Genomic DNA, 26,926 nt, shown 5'->3' with positions numbered 1-26,926 from the left:
CTCTCCTTGTTTTATTTAAAGGTTGGCAGTAATTTTTCATGTCAAGGTCATGATTGATGTGGGTTAACTTTCACTAAAAATCTTTTGAAATATTTTGAGTAATGTTAAAAATTATGGCATGCAATACATCAAAGTATTTTTCTAGGCTTCCTGCATAAGTAAATAAACACTAGGGAAATGTGGAAGGCATTCATGGTATTTTGTAAGCAAGTTTCAAACTGCGTGTTGCAGATTTATATGCTTCATAGCTTACGCTGAGATGCATGTTGCATTTTATTAAAATACACTGTGGGTGGGGAATAGATGGTGATCTACTACATTTGTGTCTTTGCCCACGTCAATTTGAAATGGAGATCAATTCACTAAGAAATGTATCCAAGCATGGATTATGTAGCCTGTCCATCAAGTGTCAGTTTCCTGGGGAAATACTAATAGCAAATCCTCAATCTTAGGCCAAATGTCAAGGCTGTAACGTCCTGGACTCTGAGTGTGGAACATGGGATTACAAAAACATCTGCCATTGACAGGCAAATGTTAAAGCCACTGATCTTCAGCAGTCAAGATGTGAATAGCACAGAAAATCCCTCCAAGACATAATTCCTAAAGATAAGTGAAGTAAAACAAGATGAGGAACAGGTGAAGCAGCAATGTATTTTCATAAGAGAAAAAAAAGAGGGATGTCTACTGTCACTCAGTAACGTAGGTTAAAAAAAAAAAGGTAGACATGTCACTGGCAGGTGTACAGTGTGGAGCTCTCCTTTTTTTTATAGTCAGCGTCTTCTCATTCACCCACATTAGCAGACCGTTAAAAAACCTGGGGAACTTAAGACACCTGCCTTTTCTCACCATGTTTAGATATCTCAGCGAGGTGCTCGTGAGAGATGTCTAGAATACCTGCAGTCAGTCCATCCAGAATAGCTCAGACCACTCACGTGAGGTGTCTAGCTTTCTATTTTGACATATCAAGAGCACGGGTCCCTAAGCAAGGTACTGAGTTTCTAGACTTGTGAATGCAGCCAGTACTGCAAGGGCAAAGAAAACAGGCTCTTGCTTTGAATGACGTGAGATTCTGAGAAAACCACAACATGGCTGAGGAAAAGGTTCAGAGATGCTGTAAAACTGTCACTGATCAGTATCAGGAAATGTTAGAACATCACACCAATACAATTTTACTCCTTCTATTTTTTCTTTCAACTTCAAACCCATGCTAGGTACTATCAAAGCATGAGGGATGAACTGTTCTCTGAAAGCACTTATCTTTCTCCTAAGATGATTGCATTAGACAACTAGTTTAGATTAGACACATTGTGTGATTTTATACTGTTAAACTTAGGTGAGATGAGTCCCACATGTAATGCATATAGATAAATACGAGTAGTTAAAAAACATTTTAAGATCCTTTCAAATGCCGAGTAGGAGGGAGCCATCTTGGGAGGATATGTTTCAGTATTTCTGTGTGTTCAAAATTACCTAAAAGTGAACTATGTCTTGGAAAGCTGGAAGCCACTGGGAAGGTGACAGAAAATGGCTGAGAGTGTTTGAAATGCTGTATTCAATATCATATATACCATACTCTGCTGAGGTGCGCAGTAAAGGAGCTAGACAATTAGCTGTCAGCAAGTATTTACTCTTCTTTGCAAAAATTGTAGGACAACATCTACCATAACTGTCGAAGTTCAAACTACATCATTTCAGTATCTTTTTTACTTTTCCAAGTATTCTTAATGTATTTTTATTGCTGTCTTGAAATTAATCAGACAATGGCTTATTTACCTTTTAACTGTATAGTAACCAACAATTACAAGAAACTTTTCTGTATTTCCATGGCTTAAGGCACCAATGACCACAGAAAAAGATATACCCTTTCAACCAAGACTTTAATTGCTCCTAAACTGGAAGAAGACCAATATACTGCTGGCAGTTTATGAACCTTTTGTCCTACCAAGATATAGTTGTGCATAAATCTTGGAAAACTACTATTTAGCTTGTTGCAGCTCTGTAAAAGAGGATGAATAATACAATATGCACTTCTGTTACTTTTCTAGCAGTCACATTGTTTTCTCTATTCCTACATTTCTTAGCAATAAAGGAAGGTTTCAAGACTTTTCTTCTTAGAACCTAGGCTAGAAATTATTTTTATGATCTGCTCCATTTGCATGCTGTCTCACATCTGACAGTCCACTATGAGCAATTGAGAAATTTCTTCTGCATAAATTACAGTAAGCCTTATGGCAATTATTGCTATCTTTACTGATCCATGCAAAACCATTTCTTCTCTCATTCCAGAAAGTGCAAAACCTCTTCTTTTTAGGGAGTTGCTGACCATATTATGGTTTTCAGCAATATAGCTGTGCAAGTGGAAGTTAACCAGGCCCCTGAGAGGCCTGGTTAATTAGAAGTTTTGCTACGTGGCAGAAGTGAATGAATCATGGGTAAGACAGTACATGTAGATTTTTACCCAGAAAGGGCAATTTTACTTTCTGTTAATTAGGGAATAGACTATAAAAATAAGGTTATTTGTTATAATGGAGCATAAGAAGGCCAAGTCCCAGAATTGTTTTGGTACTGGGCATTTTGTTAAGACACCTGCAAGGTTAGGCTATTAAAATAACAATCAATCATTTTAATGATGTTAATACAGAAGTGAAGCGAGCCAATAAGACGGGGGGCACATGTTCAGGTACGGTTTAGGAAAATGAAGATATGAAGTGAATGAACTGGGGAGTATAAAGGCATGTTTAAAAGACAACCTTCTTTGTCTGCTTTCTGAAGATGGCATCTTTGGTTCTGGTTATTCATCTTGTCCTGCCAAGTTGAAGGTTTTGTGATACCAGCCTGTTAAGAGGTTTTGCTTGTTTGTGTGTTTCTTTTGGTTTAAGAATGAAAAAGCTAGCTCAGGTCTTGTTTGACTTCTACTGTGCACATCTACAAAAAGGGAGGAATAATGTTTTTCTAATAATGTCTTCAGAGGCACAAAATGAATAAAGGAGCAGGTAGCCCTATCTTTACGAGACAGCTAGCAGGTTGTATCTTGATTTGTTGAAGGACTGTTCCCTCAGGTTTGCTGTCATGGCTGTAAGATGTGTACTGGGCTGTAATTCAGTCAATTAAAAACATAAATAATGTTTAAATGCTTCTTAAGACCATGCTCACTGTCTGCTCTGTACCTATATAGAGATAGTCCAGTAGACACTAAATATCCGTATAGTCAGTATTTAGCCTGCGATAAATCCATAGGACAAAATAATCTTTAGATAGCAAATAGTTTACTGTGCAGGATGCTGGCTGCTGTTCTGGAAACGTCTGAAAACTGTCTTCTTCCATTTCTGTAGCAGCTGATAGCATATCTATACAGTTTCTGCAAATACATCTTTTAGTGTCTTCTGGATTTAAAGGTGCTGCATAACTGCTGTTACCTGAGCTCACTTGTAAAGCCTGGACTCTCTCACAAATGCCTCAGCTTCTGAGAACAGATCATTATCACACTGCAGCTAAGGCTCTTCAAGGATGGCCCACAGTCCAAAACCATATGACATATAAGCCCGTGACCTAATGAATGAACAGGCAGGAGGTGACTGTAGACACTTACTAGTCTGCTCCCCTGCAGACAGACCTCTATTGAAATGAGGAAGGAATTGCAGGAATTGTGAGCTCAGAGCAGGGCTTTTTATCTTGGTTGTTTAATTCTTCAGGACAGCTCAGAAAGAGAATTGTTGTCATTTTTATGTTTTGATTTATATTGTCAAAAAAACCTAGCTTTTTTCAGACTGAATTATTGCAGTGAAAGTAAGCAACATCATCTGCAAAGTTTTGATTAATTCATTCAGCCTTTGTGGTACCCCTATCACAACTGAATGAATTAAGGGATATCTCTTCAAGTAAGTGATTGGTAATAAGCAGGGGGCATCAATTACAGTGGTGAGGGATGCTTGCTTAAACTAAGATTTGGAGGATCACCCTAATTTCTCTTGTTCGTCAACTAGAAGTGATGAGACTTTATGCTTGTCATTCACCGAGGTTTGATATAGTTAGCCTTGAAAGCCTGACCACTTCGTTCTAAATACTTGCTTTCATACTTCTGGGTCACTTATGTTATGAACGAAAACAAACAATTGTAATGAGACTTCTGGCCATTGTTTTTGGTCCCTTTGAATCCCTATCTCACACCACAAAAGAAGTGATACTCACATTTCTGTGAACAAGCAATACTGTAATTTTATTCATGTGGCAGTGCAGTTATGTGTGAATTGGTATAGTATGTACCCAGTGAATATACTAGGTGTCTATGCAGTCAGGCATTTAGTAATTAAAGTTCTGATCAGAAATGTACTTTTACTTCATGAATGTGTTTATTTCCTGTTGAAGTGAATGGGTTATAAACACTTTTTTAAGTGTAAGCATATGCCTGCCTGATTTTGTATGTGGGAGTACAGCAGATGAACGGAACTAAATTGGAAATTTCTTTTCTTTGACCTGCATTTTTGAATATCCAACTTGAAAACCATTTGGCCTAATTTTCAAAGATCTTCAAACTGAACAACTTCGAGTCAGAGTAGAACCTTGTAGTTCTAAGGGGTGCTTTGTTTTACAGCTTTACAAGTGAAGTATTACAAACCTTTGCCAGTGAGGCATAGAAGGAATTGATTGTGTAATGTTTGTCATAAACTCCGGGATACACGAGTAAAAGGAACTTCATAAGAATAATGACTTTTTATTGATGACTGCTCTGAACTGAAATTAATGTGTCTTATAACTGCCAACAAGAAACAATTTAAAAAGGAGAATAGAACATATTCAGTGAGTAGCAGATCTGTTTAATACAGAAAATTTTGTGAAAACACATGGCTAAGATATGCGAAAGACTGGACTCATCTGTTATTTTTAAGGGATTTTTAAACTATTTTTAAAAGGATTTCTAAAGGATTTTTTAGAATTGTTTATAAAGGATAGAAAAAAAATGTTTACTGAAATGCAGGAAGGTACAGCTAAGTGTAACAGAGTGAAGCTGTGCGGAGAAAAAAGTAACCTGGACAAACAGAACAAGTATGTTAATGATAAAATTAACTAAATTGTTAGAAAGTTTCCCAAGGAACATAGTAAAAGTCCCATTATTGATTGTACAGAAGAGTAATCTGCAAGTAATGTGTCCCTGGCAAAGGCTAATTTAGCTAATATAATGTTTTTTTGAATCCTATTTTGAAGTTTTTTGAATGAAGAAAATAATAGTGAAACCCTCTGATTTGTCTGAGTTATCTCTGCACAAGAATGAAGATGATGTTAAGAAGTGAACAAGGTAAGTGCTGCATGTATTTTTTTGAAACTAAACTATACTGCTCAGCTTGGTGCACTCTATCTGGGTAAACAGGTATTTACCAGCAATCCAAATCTTCCAGTGCATTGCTCCAGCAAATTGATGGAGATGATTGGGCTTCTAACAGGTCAAAACTATTGGATCACAGTGGAGGATTAGATCCAACATTGAAAACATAGGTCCAAAAATTTTGGCATTAACTAGGAATTTATGAATTCTTTCATCAGTAAATAACTTGAATACCTAAAGGACAGCTATCAGCCTGATACGTAAGGGGTGGAGTCACCATCACTGGAGGTGTTCAAGGAACGTGTGGACGAGGCATTGCAGGACATGGTTTAATGGGCATGGTGGTGTTGGTTAATGGTTGGACTTGATGATCTTACATGTCTTTTCCAACCTTAGTGATTCTGTGATTCTGTGGGCAATCTTCTGTTCCTCTTGGAATTGGACAGCTCTGGGAATCAAAGATCAGGACTGAACTAGGGCATATTCAATTTCCATTCAGGGCACTGAATATACTTCAAACCATAGTTATTTTGTTTTATGTGTTTGCTTTGCTGGGGAATGTGTTACTAGCCAAGGCCTTCAACCTCTCCAGCACAAATTACAAGTTTTATGTAAATAATTGGCAACTAACTCTGCATGTACGAAACAAAATTCTACCTCTGCCTCCAAGAGTACAATGAATATGGCTGTAATGTAATTCCCAGCACATGCAGCTCTGCATGGGCTGTTTTCCCTCTTCTGATTTTGAAAAGAGTAGAGAGCACAGAGGCAGTGCATAGTCAGAAAACATTGCTAGGAGTCCTCGCAGGTCCCCAAAGGACGTGGTAAAGTACTTTATAGCATCAATTGTATTATATATCATCATAGGAAACACTTAACTAATCTTGGGAGGTGTATTTAAAAAAGCCACAAGGTCCAAAGAACATATTCTTTTCAAATATATCAATATCACAAGTATATCAATATTACTCTGGTGACAGCATCAAAATTTACTGACAGCTAAATGGACTCAAAACAGCTTTTTTTTTCACTTGCTGGGGAAATGCTTAGCAACTGTAAAGATATTTCCTGGCCAGAACCTAATTCATCTTCTAAAGTGAATTTAAAAAAATGCATTTAAAAGCTAAAAATATAATGTAAGGTAAAACGTGCTCAAATGCAAAAAGAAAACACCTATTTTTGATAATACCTCAAGTTCCAACAAGGCCTAACCAAACGCTTGGGAAAGAATTAAGAAAGTAAATGGATTCTTTTACCAATAGGAATAAAGTGGTAAAATACAGAGCTCATCAGGAATATAATAATTTTGTGTACAGTTATATACAGTGTACAACTAGCAAATGATTAATAATAAACTTTCATTTATCTAGAATATTCTCCAAAAATTTTTCCTAACACTGTATGCAGCTGTAGTAATTTTACTAAAACATAAGTATTTCTGTAGCAAGGGTTACATCATTAATTAGCATGTGAGCTTCCACCTTCAGCTAGCAGCAGAAATGTGAGCTCGATCAGTAGCAGGTGCCTGTCTGTGATATATGTGGTGCCATCGTAGAATGTGGCAAGCAATACTTAGGAAACCACATAATGGATTAATATACTTTAGCCTAGGTCTTCAGATACTGTAAACTGACCTTCCCTGCACAGAGTGTGGAGGGTGAGACCTGACAGAGATTGACAACTGCCGGGGCTGTCAGCAGGGAGATGCCCCAAGTCAGCACATCCATCACACAACTGACTGGAGCACATGTGTGGGACACCCTGGGACCGCCTCAGTGTGTCCCCCGAGGTGGGCAGAGGGGTGCCCTGATTCCCCCTCAAAGGGTTTATAATTCAGATTTCACTGGGTTAGGGAAGGTCCCCTACCCCTCCTCTTTAGCCTTTAAAGACAATTTGTGCCCTGTCTACACGGCCATTTGGGTTCCCTTGGTAGTCGTTGGAGAAAGGCTAGCGTGTCTGAGGTGGAGTCTGCCCAAGCCCATTTTATTCTGTAGTCCCAGGATTATTGCATGAAACTCTACCTCCTTTTTGGACACCAGAGGCTGACAGAAAACACATATCTTTTTATTCACAGTAACAGCTAGTGTGACCTGGACATCTTTCACTGTCAGCAAGAATGAACCTCTCAGCCCACTTACTAACACATTCCCTCGGTACAGTCTCAGTGAAAATCTCTAATTATGATGTATTAATTTACTGAAATGTAACATTACAGACATTTAAAGAAATGTTTTTGCATTTTGTTGCAGCACCTGGTTGTTGATACTTAATGATCTCTTACAGGTGGTATTTTGGTTATTTGTTATTTAATACAAAACCTAATGAAAGTGTCCCATTTTTGCTCTCGTATGTGCATACAAGCTTTTCTCCACTAGTCTGTGAGGTCTAAGGAAAGCCTGCTTGGATCTCTGCAGACAAGAGTGACATTTTCTAACATGAACTATTTCCCCATCTTTCCTTTCCCATTATCTCTGTCCCTGTGCACAGTGGAGGTGATAACACGCAGCAATACCTAAAAGCTGAAGTAACGTAAAAAGCAGATGTTTCTTTCTCTCAGATGTCATGTTCATTGTAGTGCAGGAAACTCAGGATGGTCAACCCAAATTATTCAAAAAATGTGAGACAATTCCCAAGCATTATGAAATAGATGGAAAATAAGGCACGTATGTGTGTAATCAGAAATGCATACACCCACATTTCAAATTATATAAAAATATGTATTTACATACACATTTAATTTTTAATACCTGTTTAATTATTGTTAATAATTTTTTGTTCTATACTTTTTTATATATATATACATATGCGCATATAAGATCCCTCATATTTGTCTTTCAGTTTTTCAATCTTTAGGCCACAGTTACTACCACTACACTATATAAGACTTGTAGACCTGAAAATATACTGAAGTGAACAATCAATAAACGGTTCACCATTTGTCAATGCTCTATTGTTCAACAGCTACAGAACTATGGAGGAAAGAGTCTTCTATGTGGAAGCGACTAGATGTCTATAGATTTTTAAGCTTTGGAGAGTTTAAGGTGTTTTTTTCCCCTATGTACAAAAAAATCAGACACAAAAAGTTGGAAACCAAAATGCAAAACTCAAGAGATACCTACTTTGTTGCTGTTATTTGTCCAGCTCTGTCTGGTACTATATTAGTATGAAAAAATATTCCTCTCCCAGAGAGACAACCCATTAATTTTTGTGAAATGCTTAGGTATTGTGATGAGAAAGATCCTGTTAGTACTTAGACAGATGTATCTGCAACATCTGGCAGTAGATTCCACAGCCCAGTCAGAGGTCTGGCCTTGATGACTCTGTTTAATTATCTCTTGGCTAAGGAATGTATGTCTCTCCCTCTTATCTCTCATAATCCTACCAAGATCCCGTCTGGGAAAAATACTGGGTAAGTGAAAATTTAGCCTAGGGAGTTGATGAGATGAGGTAAATCTCAAGCTGCCATACTCATGAATACTCAAAGTTTTAGCACATTTTTACAAGCTTTGGCAGAAGGACATCATTAATGTTTCAGAAGTTCTCCTGATCTCTCTTTATTGCTCTTTGGCCAGTGTCCTTGTAGTTTTCCAGTGTAGCATTTTTTTATTACTGGAAGGAAGACAGTACCTCTTGCTGGTAGGACACTCTTTTGCTTCTTTAATGAGTTGCAAAATAAAGCGGAATATAACTGTGTAGGTAGCCTTGAACTTGGACGTCAAAGTAGTACAACAATCAATCCTAGCAGTTGTTCAGCTCTCTCGAGCATTAACTTTATCATATTTTTAAATGTTCTGCTTTACTAATAGAGCATTTGTTACTATTAACTGTAGGTAGAATATTATACCTTAGCTAAATCTATCAAGGAGTAACATTTAGGTTCTGACACATGAGAGTCCTGAAGAAAGTTAATTGCCATGACTCATTTCTTCCTAATTTCTACTGGTTTGATAATTCTTTCTACAATGTTATTTTTAACAATCGAGCAAATATCTCTCAAGAAACCCTCACCTAATCTAACTAGTGCATTTGATTCCACTGAGAAGCATCCAAACTATAGAAAGATATTCCACAAAATACCATTCATTAGACAGAATATATTTTTAAACCAAAAGGGAAGTAAATTCTGGCACTTAAGGCACATACTTGATCTAAGCAATGTTTTATATAAGACTTTTCTAGCATGGGCATGTTTTTCCTCATTTATCTTCCCTGTAATTTCTTGCAGTTTCCTTTGAGCATCTGGTATTTGTTTCTAGCCATATAAAATTTTGAAGGTAAAATGTTTTGCTGAATTTTTGTTAAAAAATGTGAAAATTGAAATTGACCATTACTTTTGGCAAATGGCACCTTGCATTTTCATGGCAAATTATCTGATCCAATGTGACTGGCTTGACCTTTGTTCCAAGGATACTGGCTTGATGAATTTTTTGTAGTACAATATTGATAGTACAAAAATAATAATCCTTGCTTAAATGTATTGTTTGTGTTGCTTAAAAATATTTTTTGTGTGCACCATTTAAGCACAGAAAAGTTAGAGAAAGACCTTTTGTAAAATACATTGCCTTTTAAAAAAGCAGCCTAAAATTGCATAGCTGGAGCAAGGACAATATACTTTTGGCTAAATGAAGCAAGATGGAATCATTGCTGATCAGAGCACCATTTATTCCCAAAAAACAGTGTTTTTCTTTAAAGGAAAATAAAGTCAGGTCTATTCGTCTGTGAAGACTTGACCATTCCTTTGCTACTGAGGACTAAGTGTCTTAAATACTAAGTTGCAAGTAATTAATCTTACAACTATTGAGATCTTGATCTAATTGAATCTGAATTCTGTAGATGTCTGAGACCAGTCATGCTAGCCTTGCCATTTAGAGTTCCTTCCTTTTTTTCCAGGGGTCATTAGCAGAAGATTTACCCACAAGTGAACCTTAGTGAGAGTTCAATAAGGAGTGGAGGGCTACATTCTTTTCTGGTATGACTCAAAACTCAGTCATTTTACATCCTTTTACAACTGCCAGCACTTCTAAATGTGCAATGTCATCAGAAGCTGGTGAATGTATAATTCAGGAGATAAAAAGAGGATTCTATTTAGACAGAAAAGACCTCATTTTAACTTGATATGGGCTGCTGCGTATGGTTTCATGCTGTACATATTGCACTTGAAGAACAGTCCGTGTCAAAGGGCTTCCCCTTGTGCAGAGCACCAGCAGCCAGAACACTAGAAAAAATCAAGCCCTTAAAGCCTAATGCCTACAGAATGAAAAACTTCTTAATGATCTGCTAGATCAGTGACTAAAGAAATGACATAATGGCTTTTTACTATATGGATTCGGTGAAGGCAGAGGAGATCATATACCATAGTAAATCAAATCAAGAAATATTTAAATACTGTTTAGTTCATAGATCAGTGATCTGGTAAACTGTAATGGAGCTTTCTGAGCCATTATGATCTGATGGAAAAAATGCAAGTTAAGTTCTGTTCTTCTATTAGAAAGCAAGAACCACAGTGAAGCTGCAATGGTCTACTCTGTCAAAGCCTGTGTGGAGCATTTTCAATTAACTATTCATCTGCTCATTAGTCAGGATTAATGCAGAAGGATCTATTAAGATCTACTGTCTCAAAGAGTATGTCATGCCAGGAGTCTGCAAAGCCTGAAGATATATTACCCAGTCACAGTACCACATGATAGACTGACAGAAAAATTGCATCCTTAAAAAATAAAACTGGCTCTGAGTAATGCTTGTGCAAGCAAATATCTTAAATCTTTTTTAAAGTGCTATTTTTCCCAGTTCTGTAATTAATCAGAAGAGCATAATCTAAGATTTTTTTCCCAAGTCTCCTAATACAATCATGTTTATCAGTTTCTGTAACATCATTTAAGAAATCCCAGTTATGCCATCCTGAAATAATACTTTATCATATTTTGTCCTCATAACCCTGAAGAGTTCTAAAGTCAAGTTATTCAGGGAGCTAATTTTTTTGATATAAACACTGGGAACTTGGTCTGTTCAGCCTTAAGAAGAGAAGATGAAGGGGAGACCTTATTGCTGTCTTCAGCCACCTGTATGGGAGGTGTAGAGAAGATGAAGCCAGACTCTTCTTGTAGGTGCACTATGGCACAAGAGACACAAGCTTCAACAAGGTAAATTGCAATTAAATATAAAGATTTCTTTTTTTAATGAGGGTCATCAACGACTGGAGAAATGTGCCCAGAGAGGTTGAGGACTCTCCATCCTTGATGTTGAAGACTCAACCAGACATGAGCATGAGCAACTAGATCTGGCTGGACCTGCTATGAGCAGGTGTGGGGCTATATGGCCTCCCGAGGCCCCTTCCAACCTCTGTTCTTCTGTGATTTCATGATTCCATAATTAGAAATCCAGACAAACTCTGCTTTGAAGTTTTCAGATTTCATATTCCTGTAAAGAATGTCAAAAATCTTAAACAGAAAAAGTATAAATATTTGGTAGTATTTGCAAGGGGACATTTCTCTTCTAACAATCTGAAAGCTTTTTGCTGAGCAACTGAGCTTTCATTTCTTAAATCTTTTTTTTTTCTTTAACTTCTGCATGTGAATATATAAGTACTTTTATGAGTGCATCTCCTCCCCATGCCACTCCAGAGGCCTTGAAACCATGCTACTTTATTTTATGGTCTCAAATATTCCATAAAATGTAACAAGAGGAGGCCTATGCATGTGTTCTGTCTGATGATCTTCTTTCAAGAGAAAAGTTGTGTGACATGGAAAAAATTGATTAGAGCGCTCTCTGCAATAATCTGTGATGTACCTGAAACACAGGCTGTCTAAGAAGAAGCTGAATATTTTATTCCATGTTTTCCTGTGTTTGTATTTTGGGACAAACCTTGAGAAGATTTGCATGTAAAGATAAGTCAACAAGTTCTAGATGTACATCAGTGTGGCGGAATGCAATGGCTGATATTTTATCGCTTTTGCCAAAGGCAGAAAATGTGTTAGTGTATTACAGGAGGGGGGAGATAGAGAAGAACCGTATTAAAATTGAATTTCTATGCCTATAGTGTGTTTTCAGTTAATTCATGATCACCTGCATTTGGAGAACTTGATCCAAAACTTCAATCATCTTTTGATGATCTGAAGAGATTTTGGATCAAGTCATTCTTAACGGAGCAATAATCAGGAGGAATTTAAGCTTATTTATGCACTCTTTTTGAAGAAAGAATAAAGAATTAGAAAAAGGATATGAAGGTAATAAGGAGAGAAAGTTATCTCATTTCAGTATGTCACCTGTCCAGGTTTACCAACCGTTACTGATACAGCTGCAAAGTTTGAATACACTACTCAATATTCTGCTGAATCATGCAGCAGATTACCTATTGCAATAAAGATATGTCATTATGTATTTACAAATGTTCTGGCTATATTTGGAAATGATATCTAGGTAAATAGCACTGTAAAGCACATGATGAATTAAAGACTTGATAAGTTATCTCGCACCTTTGAACATAATAAAAGACATTCTACTTTTCTCACACTGTTGAATGGCCTTACTTGCCATATTAGGAAGTTGAAAGTGCTTCTGTTTTCTTTTTTTCCCCAGAAGGACACGTATCAACTTTCTCTTTCAGATCTGACTTTATAATCCTTCTTAAATGGAATATTTTCTCACATTTAAATAAAACCCCCTAAATCTGATATCTGATACTAGTTCAAAGTGAGGCAATCAGCTAAGAATAACAGAAAATAATTACTCAAAGAGCAAGAAAAAAATCAATAACATGACAAATAAGATTGAAATTTCTTCTGAAAAGAGCAACTGATCAAACCTTGCAATCAATATTTTGATTTTTCTGCCTCACACTGTGGAGATTTTTATAAAACTCATACCACGGTTATGATACACCTGCCATCTCAGCCCCATGTGCAGACCTCTGAATACATATTCCTTCACATTTCTATATACCCAGTGAAACAAAGAGCTTCTTAGGAGGACAGCTAATGAGTTCTGGTGCAAGAATTGTGCCTAAAGCTTGCTATTTGTGCTGGCCGGTGAGGTGCATGACAAAAAGGAGACCTTCACACTTCTCCATTGTCCGGAGATTGTGTAAACCCAAATCTGGCAAGGTGTTCCCACTAAAATGAGCCATGTTTGTTTCCTACTGAGATCAGTAGCTACTGAGGTGGATAGCACATAGGTGTACTCAGAGTTTCAGAAGAAGCACGCATGCATTTTCAAAGCAATTAAGCACAGTGGTCAAGACTTCACAGATCAAAGATCTTTTTATTAGATAAACCATTAGTGTTTGGTAATTCATGTTAACTACAGTATTGTGTAATTCTTATACAGATGAGGTGAACTCTGCTTTTAACGTATTTTAGCTAAATATGACAAGCTCTAGCAATTGTAACATGGCAAGATGGTTGTGATCCCATCGTTGAGCTTTAACTCTTTTTTTCTCAGACATTTGGTAAGTTTGCTCATTGCACAGGGCCCCCCTTCTCCACCTTTAAACAGGGGTGCTAGTAGTGCATTTCTCCCATTTGGTATCTGCTTTGTTTTGGTTTAAATCATACTCAGGCAGACAGGAACTGTCTTTTGCCACATGTTTGTGTGGCACTGAGTGTGATGGCATGGCTGGGACTTTCTGAAATGCTAATAAGATAGAATGTTAAGAGCCTGGGTCACAGTTTAAGACCAAATGAAAGTGTGGAGACCACACGGACTCAGACACCAAAACACTTCAACGACAGATACAGGCAATCAATGACTTAGGTGACCTTTCTGCTCCCTGCAAGAACCATAGAATCGTAGAATAGGCCAGACTGGAATAGACCTTGAAAGACCATCTGGTCTACCCTTTTGTGGGAAAGGGAGCCTAGACAATCTTATCTAGCACCCTGTCCAATTGCATCTTGAAATCTCCAGGAACTCTGGGGAGGTTGTTCCAGTGAATGATTGTTCTTACTGTAAAAAATTTCTTTTTTATGTTAAGATGAAACCTCTCCTGGTGCAGTTTGTACCTGTTGTCCCTTGTCTTCTCCATGTGGCTCCTTGTAAAAAGAGAGCCTCTGTTCTCTTTTTAGTTGGCCTTAAAGTGCCTGAATACTGTAATGAGATTGCCCCTGAGCCTTCTTTTCTACAGCGAGAAGGATCTAACTCCTTCAGTCTTTCCTCATAAGGTAGGTGCTCTAGCCTTTTGATCATCTTCATCGCCCTGATGTGGTCTGGGAGGAAAGCCATGGGGGCAGCGTGGCAGCTGGGACCATGCAGTGGGTGCTCCCAGGGCCAACCCGGGGCATCCCCAGGCTCTCTGCCTGCTGACAGTCATTGGATCAGGCAGAAAACACCTTCTTCTTGGTTGGCTTTGTTCAAATTGCTGCCACACCTGATGGCCGGCTGCCACTGTCGCTTTTGCTCACCTCTTACCCCTCTCGAGGGTGCTGTCACCACTTTGGCAGTGTTTGGTGGATTGTTTACACTTCAGGTACTCCTCTGTGCTTGCAACTAAGCTGTGGGCTTATCCTGTAGGGCTAACTGAAGCTTATATGCCAACACCATGGTCACCTGGGCCTAATTTATGGTAACTTCTAGGCCCTGCTTCAAGATTACCTCCATATTCTCACAGCACCCTTTATGTACAACCAGTTTCAGAACTTGACCTTCTTACCCATTGCCTACCAGAACAGGAGTAGATCTGGCTGCCTCGGAGAGCAACGCCAACAAAAAGGCCTGAGGAAACAGCCAAAGAGAAGCCAGGGAGCAACGTAGTCAGAGACAAAGCTGACACCCTAACATCAGAGCCAATGATAGAAGAAGAGAAAATGTTGTTTTCTCTAATGCAAGATTGCAAAGTACTTACGTAGCTCTGAGCTCAGTGAAGAGGAAAAGATAGTCCAAAGGACAGGCAGAATGTTTCACATAAAACAGTCTCGCTACTAAGGAAGTGAGAGGCAAGAGAAATTTTTTTCGAAAGAGAGGAAAAAGCTAGATGTTTATTCTAGTCATCAAAGGGAAGGAAGAAGCAAATGAATCAGAATTCAAAGATTGAATATCATTGGTCTTGCTGACAAAGCAATCAGCAATCCCCTCACAGCAAGTACAGGGGTTTGTAGAACAAAGTGAAGGAATTTAAAAATCTTGGACAAAATAGGGTCTTTCCATTTATAAAATTAGATATAATTTTAGTACAGCATTTTGATTTAGGAGCTGTAAAGAATTTCTGCATTAAAAATATATAAATCCCAATTTTGTCATGTACAATTAATAATGACTTTGTCCAAACCCTCTCCAGCCTCCTTTGTAATTCTCTTAAGAAAGCATTAAATGAGGGCATTTTCACTTTAGTTGAAAATCAATGACACTTCAATGAAGCATGCATTTCCAAAATATTATGCAACTGAGAGACATGCAGTTCTGCAGCTAAGTCAAGAGGCCAGAACTTCCTAAGTAATAATGCTGATTTAGTAGTGGAAATCTTGAAAAAAATCACAGTCAACCACTTCAAAATTTATAGGTGCCATTGTTAGTCCCCTCTAAGTCTCAGGGTAAACCCCAGGGGTTCCTCACTTCAAAATGAAAAATGTAATGCTTAATCAATACAAAACAAAGCAGAATGATGTTTAAGGTTTCTTCTTCTGGGATATTTTGTGAAAACACGAGTTCTTTTTCTCCAGCTTTTTAGTATGGATGGGAGGAAAGAAAGCAAGAGGGCAATGCAGAGAAGAAGCAAGAATCCAGAGCTGTATATCTGACCACGCCACTGGGTGATCATAGAACCACAGCCTGGCACTTCCATCTAGTGCACACATCCTGCTTCTGTTTCTGTTTAGTCTGTACAGATTGTAATCTCTCTGTGTCTTCAGCATCTGTTTGTATCACCCTTAGGGATGGCTGAAATTGCTTTCAGCCAGGGTGTTAGAAATAATGAACAGTGGGGTACCTGTATTGAACAAAAAGAGATCCAAAAGGGGAAGAAAAGGTAATATAAGTATCAGTTAGCAACTGCTAAATACCTCACTTCCATCATAGGCAGGAAAGAAACAGAAACTTCAAAAACAGAAATTTGTGTTTCATGACACCATGAGGTGGATACTCAAATCAGTTGCCAGCAGTCCTTTTCTCTTCCAGCTCTTCCTTGCTGAACGACCAGCTCTGTCCTATGGAAGCATATGGACTAATGAAGTTCTTCTGCCACTATTCTTCAAATTTTGGCTTAGTAGTTATGAAAAAAAGAGAAAAAGTCAGCTGAGACTGCTTCCATGAAGTGGCAAATTATCTAGTGGCTAAAGCCAAATTTCTGTTAAACATCTTATGTTATCTTAGGTACCAGTTATATAATCCCTTATCAGCAGAACTTTCTGTATGTGTGTGAGTGTGAGTGTGCATGTGCATGTGTGTGTGTTTAATAATAAGAAACTCACATTAAAAAGGCCAAAAAGGAATTTCTAATGAGAAAGGATGTGCCTGCTTTTGGAGAAATTAACTGCTCCACTGAATTGCAAAGATAAAGCAGAAGAAATTATCCAATAATTTGTCTGTTGTAATTAGAGATGGGCCCGAGCTGCTAAATTCTTACCCAGATCCAAATTATGGGGGCATCTGGAGCTGGGGTTACAGTTTTGGCTCATAGACTTTCAGACAGGCTAATGTGAAGAGCAGATAAAAGTTAAGGGGCCTGGTCCCCTGCCACAGCATGCAAACAACTGCCATAGACTTTAAAGGCAGTTACTCAAATCCTATGACAGAAGATTAGGAGCCAATTACTGTAAGTTAGTGCATCCTATTGAAGATATTTTTCCCTTTGGTCATAACACTGAAAACTATCCTATGACACTGAGACAACGGTAATTAATTACTTGCCTCCTGTGGTGGGAGAGCTGAGACCCACAGGTTTTCAAAACTAAATTTTAACACAGACACCTCAAAAGCTTTCATTTTTCAGTAAAATGAAGCTTTCACTCCCAAACTTTATATTTTAAAACTTTTCTTTACCTATCACAAATGGGTGGTGACATTCAGAGGAAGGGAGAGAAGAGGCAGTGCAACCATGGGCAGTACTCGAAGTTTTTTGTGAATCCTCCTAACCAGTTGGCCACACACTTAGCAGTCAAAGAACGGGACTATGGGAAATTACTGAAGACCAAAGTATAGCACATAAATGTATGGACACCTTGCATGATGGAGACTGAACAATGTATTTCAGGTCTAGAAGTCAGTCTGTGTCTGATGTCGAGGGCCACATACTGACCTTGCAGACCAGGAGGCATATGGGAGCATAACACACCTCACCTCCTGGCTCATGAACTCCATTTCAGAGGAAAGCTGAAATTCACAGCCAGATCTCTTATCAATGTGCTGTGATGATGTAGCCAAAGTAAACAGCAGTGCAGGTGCAGTTTATGACTGAATTTCTGCCTAGCAGATCATAAAAATTTATCAGTAGATTCTGCTCAGTCCCACCTGCGACAAGAGCTGACCAGGTACAGTGGTGCAAGTAACCCTCTCCTGGTGTTTCTCATTATCACTAAGGCAATAACTGGAAGGCACAAGGAAACACAAGATACTGCACGCAGATAACCTGTTAGACAAGCAAAACATAGCAGCAGTGGAGATGATGGCTGGGACAAGCATACGTATATCTGAGGAGGAGCCCAGGAAGCAGAAATCCTCACCAGTGTTCGGGCAGTGATTTGATGGATGGAGGGCCTCAGGGGCGTGGAAACATTCAGGTGAGAGGTTCCCCCTCACTCTAGTAGCAAACACAAGCCATGTTGAGAAAGATGCTTTGCAAGGTGGAAAGTTATCAACAGGTGAGAAATACCAGTCCTGCAGTGCCAGCAAATTGATACTGACCTTCCAGGAAAGCTGCTGCCACCATCAAAGCATCTGGCCTGAGCCAGTCCTGCAAACAACAGAAGGTATAATTGCGTCGCCGATTCTGGTTACCACAAGTTCAAAAAGAGTGAATAAAGCACACTATAAACATGAACATATTCCTGCTAATTAAGTAAAAACTAAAACAAAACCCAAAACAATTATCAAGCAAATGAAGGAAACTAAAATCAGCCCAAACCCTATAAAATCTGCAGAAAAAAGCAGCTAAAAACATGACTAAAGCAGACCTCAAAGCACAGCAGCCATCTGTGCCAGCTAGGATCTAGTAATAATGCAACTCTTAATAGCAACATGAATAATAAAAGTAAAACTTTCATGAGTTGCTACACTTTTGCAGCAACAATAATAGATTTTTCTCTGTGGTCTCTGCTCTTTATGTACGGATCCTTATAACTGTGCTTAACATTTGCAAGGAGGATCTTCTTTTTTGGATGTAACTTGAGGGCATACTTGCGTTCAGTCGGTTAAATCCAGCTCTGGGAGCACAACGCTGTGCTCCAAGGATTTCCAGGAAGAATTCCTCCCCCTGCAGCTGTGGAGCCCAAACTCCCACTGTTGTATCTTCTCTGTCAGGGATTCAGATCACAGCTGTTTCTAAGAAGATATTAAGGTAAGAGATGGTGTGGGTGTACAAGGCTTCTTTGCTCCATCAAAGGAAGAATGTCTCTTCTTCCCTTTCTTTGCTTTCCTGAATGCTCCAGAGATCCTCTTGCTCTTCTTTGGAACTGCAAAGTTCAAGAAACAAGGAATTGCAGTGGAAGCAGCAGGACAGCTATTGCTTGACGGGGGAGTTTCAGTGGCTTCTGGCCTTATTGACAGTAGTTGGAGCAAGAGCAGCAAAATGGAAAGGCTGTCTCAGCTGGAGTCTTCTGAGAAGTTTGGGTTTTCAGAAGGATGATAAAAATTGGGTGGGCATTCAGAAAGAGTGCTACAGAAAATGCTTCAGAGTGTGAAAAATACTGCCCACTTAGAGAGAAGTGCAGTACTCATTCATCTTAGCAAAGAAGAAGCCAAAGGACAGGTTGATTAGCAATGCCTGGGGATGATATATGATACAGGAAGACCTTTTAAATGTAAAGCTAAAGGTACAGAAAAAACCCGTCTCAGAAGGTAGAAGCTGGCAGTAGTCAAGACATCTCTGTGCTGTCTCTGTGTTATCAGCCTCATAGAAGTTTGTGAAAGTGCAAAGAGGAGATCCCATAGAAGGGCTTTGATCATGGTAAAGGCTGACCAAGACCAGTGGAGCCTAGATAGCACTTTAAAATGCCCCAAACATGATATAATGCGATCAGAGCTTTGTAAAATGTGCATGACATGTATTCCAGGTCTTAATGAAGGAAGTGCTTCAAGAGATTGACTACTTAATCAGAAAAGTCTTTTGTGTGATTTTCTTTTCCGTCCTGTGAAAGTGATCTGTCATAGCACTGGTTTTCTCACGTCTATGTGAGGAGGAGGGAAGGGATGACAGAAAATGCTTATTTCCAGGAAAGAAGAATTAGGTACATTCAGCAAGGCCATACAGTGGAAGAGGGAAGATAAAATTTATAATAAAGATCACAACTATTCAGGAGAAAAGGATTTTGAATGTTGGTTGGGTTTTTTTTGAAAAAATGTTCTGTGCTCTCTTTGTTTCTGCAGACAGAAACTCTATTAAACAAATCTCACATTTGACATCTGTAATATGTTTTAACTTGTGTGTCTTTTGAGAATGCAGATGTCTGGGCTTGCTTGCTTGCAGAAGAGAGCTGCTCTTCTGCGTGCAATTTCTACCTAGACCTCCCTGTGGGAGAAGTACTGTTAATTTGAGGCAACAGCTTCCCAACAGAGATTGCCCAAGAATGAATTCCTTGTGCCCCCATTATGTCTGTTCCCAGCTGGAGAGTCTTTCAGCAGATACACTGTGCCTTCACAATTCTCTGCTAGGTGAATTTTCTGCCACCATGTTAAGCATTGTGCAATGTCCCCTGTGTAACATTGACTGAAATGTAGAAACGATCAAGTCATCTGAAAGGATATGGGGAGGTTTTAATTTCCCGAAATAGACCTGCTGTTCAGGCAGTATTGCCTTTTCTATAATAGGAAGTTCAGGAATATCAATTTCTAAATTTGTCTATTCAAATTAACCCATTACCATTAACGCCAACTCCATTGAAAACCCATGAGTCAGCCCCCCCCCCCGCCCAACCATGAGTATTTAATGGTGTAGAAACATTGTCCCTTTTTCTTTGTAATCTGATTTTTTAAGCCATTTGGAGTCAGGTTTTCAGGTTCTTCTTCACAAAGGCAAGGGTCGAAATTTACTTTTTTTCCCTCTCTGTGAGAAGAAAGGTTTTCTTGTCATCGTATGAGTTTAGGAGCTGAGCCAATGTAAAACTGCAGGAGCTGACAACACTGCCTGATGTTTTTTTCAGGTGCTTCTGTCACTAAGAGATGCTGCACACCATCATGACCAAGTTAATTGGTTAGACCTGTCCAAGTGCCTGTGCACAGACGCTTAAGCGCACAGTTATCAGCTCATATAAAAATAGAGCTGGAAAGAGCTTCCTTTGGTCCACCTCTTTGGTTACGGGTGAGATCTGCTAAATCTGTGCCATTCTTGCTCAGCCTGTTCTTAAAGATCCCTGACAGTGGAAGCTCAATCATCTCCTCACTGCCTTATATTTAGAAAATCATTCCTAAATTGTAACTTGAGTCTTCGGTGTTGTAATTTAAGATCATCTCTTCTTAGTCTGTGAGATATCATGGAGAATTTATTGTTCCATTCCACTGTGCAACAGCCTTGTCAGGTCTCCTGACAGTTTTTCTTAAGTTTAATAACTCAGTCTTTCAATCTTTTCTGTTAGATTGTGTTTTCTAGGGCTCTGCTCGTTCTGCTTGCTCTGCTCTGGAAGTCTCTCCAAGTGGTTCACTTCTTGCTGAAGCACAGCACCCAAATCTGGATGTGTTATTTTAACTAAGCTTAACTAGGACTAAGTAGGCAGGAAGGACCATTCCACATCTCTTACTGTTAAACTTCTGTTTATGCATCCTAACATGGTATTAACCTTTTTCATATCAGCTTGGTATTGCTGCTCATGTTCAGCTTGCAGACCCCTATGCCCTCTTGAATAGTTCCTGAACTGATCAGCTGCTCTGATTCTTATGCAGCTGCTCATTCCTACCTGTCATTAATACTTCACACTTACTAAATAGCACCATATATTTTTCAGACTATTTCTTCAATTTGTGAAAACGATCTTGATTTCTAATTCTGTCCCTAAATGTGTGTGCAATCTCTCCCAGCTTTGCATCAGCTGCAAATTTAATAAGCATATTGTCTCTTCCGTTGTCTGAATTGTTAGTGACTGAAGAGAACAAAATCCAGAACAGACTGTTGAAGAACCTCATCTGATAACTACATTCTGGATAAAGCTCCCTAAACCAAGTTTTCACCCATAACATCATAGGTTCATTTAGACTGTGTCTCCTTAGCAAAGCAACAACAAAAGCCTTTCTAAATCAAAACCTGCCACTCCTATTTTTTCCATATGCACCAGAAAAAGCACTTTTCAAGATTAATGAACTAATCCTGTTTTAAGAATGTAGGTCACTACCATATTCATTTTCAAAGTTTAATAAATATTTATGGCCATCTGTAATTACCTTCAGAAGATTCCTGTGTATTTCCACAGAATATGCCTTTGCTGCATCCCAAATACGGGTGCCCAGCTATTACTGCTGCCAGCCTCTTCTCTGGCACCTAATTCTAAGACAACCTTAGGAAATAACATCAGCTATTTGAGCCTTTTCTCTCTTTCTGGCTTCTACCAGAATCTCTACAAGTAAGCTCATGTACATTCACTTCAACATTTTAAACCTGTTTAAAGGAGGTAAGCAAGTCTAACCCTGGAACATAGTGTTACATAACTGATTAGAGTAGTCACAGGTGATAAACATATTCAGAACAGCAAACTAACATTTGAACATGATTCTCAAACAATGCTGTCAAACAATTTAAAACAATGATTATATTTAAAAGGCTCTTGTTCCTTTAGAGCATACCCTTGCTAAATTATTCCTCTTCAAAGTTTTGTTGAGTTTCACTTGTACAATATTGCATAGAGAGCCTCACATTTCTTGAGGGGTTATACATGCAGAGCTGATCCATGATTTCACGTGTGGCCTTTATACCCTGCAGCAGGCTTTGTGCAGAAGTCAGTAATGTCATGAGACTCCATGCAAGTATAAAGTCCTGGCTGCCTATTTCAGTGTAGGTTCAGGTTTCTGTTTATAACCTCTGGAGTAATTTACTTGTGGATCTGATCTGGGGAATGATCAGTAGTCTATCACTTGGGTAGACTGTTCATTTTGTGGGAACCACATTGAGGCAGTCCAACAGAAAATTATGTTAAAGACATTCTGTAGTGAGGGCTTGTAATTTGTACACAAGTCTGGGGAAGAGCACTGAATCAAGAAAACTTAATTTTGACAGTCCTGATATATGGTCTATTTTGGTTAACCAAAAGGAACACATACATTTTCTACATTAGAGAAATTTCCATTATTTTTCTCTCAGCCATGAAAATCGATTTTGATGTGATTACACTCAGAGGCTGCTTGATGTGCTTCTGACAGTATGAAATGGATAGAAATGGTGGGTGGTGTTGAATTGAGGATGCTGTGGTTAGCTGAACTCTGTCACAAACTGAAAATGGTAAGATTAAAGCACATACCATTAATGTATTGAGCAGGAGAGTGAGCCTTAGGAAAAATGGTGATTACGATATTTTGATGTTGAAGATTGCAAAAGATTCAAAGAGCTTTCATCATCTTCTGTTTACTGTAATCACTGACATTTGTTGGATTGGAAGGAGGTCACCAAAACTCATCAGATGAAAGCAAGTAACGGTAAGCAAGAGGGCTACACCTAACCATGGGTGAATATACGTAGAAAGAAGAGCCATGGTATTTAGAACTGTACAAAACAACAAAGGTTTCCTTCTGTTCGCATTGATTATGTTGGGCTCATGAGTGGCTTCATGGACTCCCTTTTTGAAATCAGAATTTGACCCCATATTTCCATATTCAAGATAAAGGGTCATTTTTTATGAAATGCGTACTGTCAGCCTACTATTTAGGAATATTTTCTTTAGCCTTGCGAATTTTCATTGCTTCAAAAAAAAAAACAAACCTCAGAACAAATAGAAAGAAAAGAAATGAGTAACAGGTGAACGTCATAAAGCCTGAGGTTTTAAATTATTTAGTCATCCAGATGTGTGGATCCTCTTCTGAAAATCTTTAGACTTGGGAAGACTGGAACTTGCTAGCGGGCTATTGAGGCACAGTGGTTGCAAGCAGTTCTGACTGTGTTTTCCTCTGGAAGGACTAAGGGTCTGTTATACACTTCAGTGGATACTTTGCTTATAGATAGGTGAAAGTAGAAGAAATAATATATTTTCAAAAAGGTTACAAAACCAGGTTGTTATCCCAGCTGCATAGGAAACTTCTATCCTCTGAAAGATGTTTTAGCGGCTTCTATGTTACATCTTGGGAGCAGAGGATTTGGAAAAGGACATTCATGAAGCTTCCCTGACTTTTTGCTATGTCAGAAATGTCATGATGACTCTTTGTCTTCTGTTACTGTTTCTGTCCAGGGTGACAAAAGGTAACTATGGTCTATTAGAAAGTGTATTTTTAAGTCTTTACCTCACATTTTACAAGCATCAAAAATATTCTTTTTTGGTATGGATTTTAAAGGTAAGAATAAGCTGGTTCTGAATTCATTCATTCTCAATAGCATTCTAATGGAGTTAAATAAAGATGCAATCAATAGGTTTATATACATAATAAATCAGGTCCTATGGAAATGCTATAAAATGTACACAATTAAATAGCAATTTATATCCATCTTAGTTACTTTAAAGAATTGAAAAGAGAATTATGGTCTGGATTGAGCAAAGCTCCAAGCATGTGTTAAGCTTACAGTTCCCATTGACAGTAAAGTCTAGCACACTAATGAATGATTTTCTGACTGAAGTCTTTAATCTCTCTGAACCTCAGTTTTTGCTGTACAAATAATAGTTCTTTATCTCAGAATACTGCTGTGCAGATATACCTGTTAATTTTGCAAAAACATTCAGATATAACAGTTATGGAAGCATTATATGCACATCCAAATATTTCTCTCTGCCAGTAGCAATCATCTACCTTTACACTACTCTCTGTACTTAAACAGTTGTGTTTGGCCTTCTATCTTTCATCACCTGCCTGCTCCAGTTCATAGCAGGTATTTCGCAAATATTCATGTAATATGCATTTGAAACTAGGGTCCCACTATGTTTAGCTTTCACTGTCTTCAAAGGGAAGTGATCAGTCCTTCTCATGGCTCAGTGTAGAGGAACTAGAGTGTACTCTTTCTGTAGAGTAATAATCACATATATCAGATCACAGTAATCGGTGAAACTGAGTGTGCTAGTATTTTTTTTTAACCCAAAACAACAAAAATTTAGGACCTGGTTTTCTTTCACAAACATGTCCCAGTCATGGGGACATGCTCATTTAATACTTTTTCTAAACAGTAGGAATTACATAATCTAAAACAACTAGATGGTTTAAGAGAATTAATGTCCTGTCCAAAGGTGCTTAAGGGCCAAATGTACCTGTAATATTGAAATGACTGGTAGTGTGGAGATTTTGAAAACTACCCTGTAAGCTGAGGATCGTCTAACTTCATTTCAGCTGTGTAAGGGTTCGAGTCTGGCCTAAGGCTGTTATCTGCATGACTTCAATGTTAATGAAGAGGCATTCATAAACACCATCAGAGAGTGACACAATCCACCTACTCTAGTCTCTTTTACAAAGGATGGACGGTTTGTTAGAGGTATTTATCACTCTTTACTGACTGCAGAGGAAACCTCAACAGCTAGTTAAGGCTAGATTAAATGACAAGATTAAACTGTCTTTTGAAGAGCTAAAATTAGGAGATGAATGCTACTTCTACAGTCTTAAAAACAAACCCAGCTTTGAATGTCTTGCTTGTTTCTGAAAATGGAATTTCATTACTTTTGAAATTGTTATTCTCTCTATGCTTTTACAGTGTGAATGATGGAAAAGTATTAGACAGTAGTTATATCTTAATAAAAAGTGCTTAACAAGCAAGAAGTATTTATATAGTATCCTATTAATCTAAATTACACTCAGTTAAGTCCTTCTGGGATACTTACATGGTATATTCTATCCTTAATGTGTTCACGTTTCTCCCTTTACTGTTAGACTGAAGTATGTGTATGTATCAAGAGAAAATGACTTCCATGGGGTTTCATTTTAAAACTGGACATGCAAATCCTATTATTAGGTCAAATTTTGAAGTCCTTACTAAGTATTTTCTCAGTCATCACTCCATCAAGATTTCCACAGCCAACTTTTTACTTTTAATGGTTTGATCCGTGGTTACTATAAGTTTCACATCTAATTTTCCTGGTATGCAAATGTATCTCTTAGTATAAAGTTTTATTTGCAATGCAATTTAGACTGCTTAGGGGTATTTTATTTTTATTTTGTTTTGTTTGCTCTCTATGGTTTGGTAGATATAAATATGCTGCGTTACTCTGCAATTTTTCCCTCTGGCTTTGTAATAACTATAATCCAGTGACTTCCTTTTTTTTTCCTGGAAAACTTCCTCGATCTATAAAGATGGGCTGAACTTATTTGTGAATTGTAGGTAATTCTTCAGCTTGGGAATTGAACAAGGAGATTTTGTGTTTTAGTATCTTTACAAACCTTCCACTGATAGGTCCTTTGTACCCCTATCAGCTTGCAAACATTGCCAGACCTGAGAAGGTATGGGTGAGTTTAATGCAGCTATTGTTCTTTTCAATGATCCCCTTTTGGTTATCTTCTGTTTTAGTTTGGTCCACAGTAAGGAATAGGAGAAGAGAGAATGCTATTCCCGAATTTCTTATTCCCAGCTACATCCTCCAGTTCTCTGGAGCTTTGCCCTGGTTACTATTTTGTGAAAGGATGTGGAGATTGTGAGGCCCCTTCTCAGACCTTTCCACTTTTTGTATGTGCTCTCCCTACCTGTCTCACAGCACTGGCTTTTGTTCTGTCATATTATAATGAGTTGACATAGTCAATCTGTAATTAATGTGAGCCTTTCTCTCTCTCCTCCACCATATCTCTAGTGACCCTAATAGCTGAGAAGTGGAAAGAGGTTTTGTGTGAAAATTGGGGAATTTGGCTCAATCTCTGCTATGTTTACATTTCTGGTAGTATATTCAAGAAGAGTTTATCAGAGGGGTACTCTCCTGACTGTTTTTTTCTAAAGGTGCCAGCCATGCCTGTCCTTTCTTTCACTTCCAAATGCTACGTTTGTCGCATGCCACCTTACTGCTCACTGTCTTTGCTGCTGGCATGACTGCAATGCAAATATATAATGAAGAAATTCAAGCTATTGACCTGAACATGCAAAGTCCCTGACAATCTTGCCTTATCCCACGTCTCCATTTTTACTTTCCATGCATCTTTTCCTCCCTGTCGTTCACTTAATATTTTCACTTTAATGCTCTCTTTGTCTCCTTTACCTCTCTGATTGCCTCTGTCATGTTTTATTCATTTCCTCTCTTGGTGTTTCTTCCAATCCTCTTTTCAAATACACTTCTCTGAACTGTCCTTCCTGTCTTTTCCCACATAGTTACTAATTCCCGTAACAGTGATCTAGTATCCCTGACACAGCAGGATTTGATGTGGTGAAAAGCC

Source organism: Gavia stellata, chromosome 5, assembly GCF_030936135.1.
Source record: "Gavia stellata isolate bGavSte3 chromosome 5, bGavSte3.hap2, whole genome shotgun sequence".
In the NCBI taxonomy this organism is placed as follows: domain Eukaryota; kingdom Metazoa; phylum Chordata; class Aves; order Gaviiformes; family Gaviidae; genus Gavia; species Gavia stellata.
This window is presented reverse-complemented; position numbering follows the sequence as displayed.